Here is a 3015-nt window from a genome sequence, read left to right on the forward strand (position 1 = left end):
CAGAAATTATACTTTTAAAACAATTATGCGTTATGCATTACCTTTATAAGTTGACAGAAATTTGAATCAAAACCGACTTTATTAAACAACACTGTTCATCATATGGCAATAGTTTTGTGGGGCAATTATTTATTTTTTGGATTCCTTTTAATATTTTAAACAAGCATTAGTTTCACGTGATCTTGCAGTGCTCTTGTGAATCGACGTTGTGGCCAGAGTCCATATTGATCAGTTGTATCAAATATGTGCTACTCGAGTGGTTTTTGTTTCCCACCACAGCTGACGCAACTCCAGGGTCACACCACCTAAGCTCTATGTGTTGGTCCCAAGAGTCCTTGGGTCCTCTTTTCTTCAATAGCTAATTGGCAGTGAGGATCGAGCTACATGGATAAAGATGTGATCATATGGAGTCAAGAAAACATTTTGGGTGTGTTGAAAACAATACCAATCCAGGTCACTGTTGTTACTGAGTCCTTTATAGGTGAAGTTTCACATCATTTTGTATATATTTAGCGCTGCAGATCTTCCACCATGTCTCGCTATTTCCACCTATGAAAAATCTATTAAAAGACCGAGTTTCCGTAGAGTCCGGAATAAAGTCTGCCGTAATCTAATTTCTCCAAATTCACAATATTCTCGAAAAGGATCAATTCCGAGTCCACAACGAACCATTCCAAATCAAGTCATTCAATGTTCTTGTACCTATACTAACTGTGTTACAGCATAATTATGCACTACAATAACACAAACTGTTTACCATTATTTATAATAAATAATATGTTCAAAATTACCTACAGTCGTTGAAACAACATTTGCATCCAATTCATTGTTCTATAATGCAGTATTCATTTTAAGTTCTTAATGACACCAACATTTTTCACCGTTATGGTTACGATATCACACACTTAAGACATTTGCAGCAGGTGAGGCATTCATTGTACGAACACTTGTTAATGGATAAGACAAGGGAGAAAAAATTATTTATCAATTTTATGAAATGAATTATCTTCTTCTAAGTGATTAGTTTAGGACAAATAATGTGGTTTAATGTTTCGTTTTCTGATAGCACTTAAATATGTAACCAGATTTATATTGAGAGTTTTCATGTGGAATTGTATGTCATTTATGCCATTCTTCCTGTAATGAAGAGTTTCTTTTAAATAAAGAAAAATATCATCAGTAGTAAGTACAACATTGTAATGATTTTGTCAAGTGTAGGAGTTTGGGCTTGTGTTTTTTAAAGCAAAGCTACATCGGGCTATCTGCTGGGTCCACTGAGGAGAATCGAAATGATTTTAGCGTTGTAAATCCGTAGACTTACCGCTGTCCCACCAGAGGACCAGGTTAGGGGGTCACACTTAGGGACTTGGTTTGATTATGAAGTTAATATTTTAATTGAATGGTCTTAATTACCCAAAGAAAATGTTGAACTATTCAGATAATGATAAGGAAACTCATCTTTTAACGACTAAAATCGAGTGATGACAAAAAAAATACCAAAACTACACATAAAAACGGAGTAATTTGAAATATGCTTGATTCAAGGAATCATTTGTACTTTAATGAAAAATAAATGTTTATACCGAATAGATTCTTGAATAATTGATTAGGCGTATTAAACTTCTCCAACGGCATAGTGTACAAGTTAAATAAATCCAGTACAAAATTTAGTGCCTCATACCCGGATAACTTTTTTTTCTTCTGTTTTACTTGTTGTATAAATCAGATGATTTTCCTATTTTGAATACTAAAAAGATTCAAATTTGTTAATAATTAACCCTCTTATAACTGGGTCGATATTTCCCTTAATTGTATTTTGTATAGTCAGCTACAAGTGTATCAGTAAAAACCACGATAAAGAAAAATTTGCAACAATGTCAAAAGTTATAACCTCGTAACTAGCTAAGCGAGTTTTCTTGTTGAAATTGAAACAATAAAGTGGCTCAATTATGAATTTTTGATTAAACTTGACAGAAGAAATTATTAAGGTTGATATAATTAATATTTGAAACCGCCGATACTTGGTAAAACTCCATAATTACAAAATTTAGGAAAACGAAGACAATTGTACATTTCATAAATATTTTTTTATTACGACTATGGCCAGTACTGGAAAACCCATGATCACAATGAAGGAAGTATTTGTGAAACGTATAATTGTCTTTGTTTTCCTCAGTTACGTGTTTAAGTTTAGTTTTAAGTTTTGTTTTTTGTAAATATAGGTGACAGCTTTATAATGAATCATAATACTTTCTGCAGGTGTTGAACTGGCTCCTTTATCCGGTAATCACAGAATTAAAGAATGGTCAAGAATGAGCCTAACACAACTGAGTGGATCATTTTAAAACATTAAACTTACTGCAGTTGTTTTATTACTGACTTTTCTATGATAATTCTATTAAAAATCGCATAAACCGTTCTTTGTTTTGAATGATTAGAATATACACGAATACAATTTTACAACTACTGTGTAAGTATGTAACATCTTTTTGTTTTTGTAAACGTCTATTTTCCAAGCATTATTATTACAAATATATATCATGATACCAAAAATAAATAAAACCCAGACAGACGACAGACTAAATATTCAGTTTTCTTTAATTAATATATTTCCTACTTGGGTTTTAGATAAATTTTAAAATATATTAATTTTTCGAATTGCAGCTTCATTCCAACTAATTAAGCCATCCGGTGGCTACTATTACCGTTTTCTGGAAGCGTTGGGCTTCCCTTGCTTTATGTATAATTGCTTGTAAGTCATTTTCCTCAAATTGTAATGACGTTTAATTATTCGGCTAATCGAAGTCAGAGAAATTTTGAATCACCAACTTCTTATTTTGACTACAGAAACCCTATGGGACTTGCTTGTCATGGTTTTTATTACATAGACAAGTACCTCTCAAGGATGAACAGTTCTAGGTTTTGTTATATGTTCACAGATAAATCTAAAGGCTATATGCTACAGTACATCATAGAGAAATAAAAGTGGTCAGCTATTTTATGTTTTAAATCAGA

Source organism: Limulus polyphemus, unplaced genomic scaffold (assembly GCF_000517525.1).
Source record: "Limulus polyphemus unplaced genomic scaffold, Limulus_polyphemus-2.1.2 Scaffold271, whole genome shotgun sequence".
NCBI lineage: Eukaryota > Metazoa > Arthropoda > Merostomata > Xiphosura > Limulidae > Limulus > Limulus polyphemus.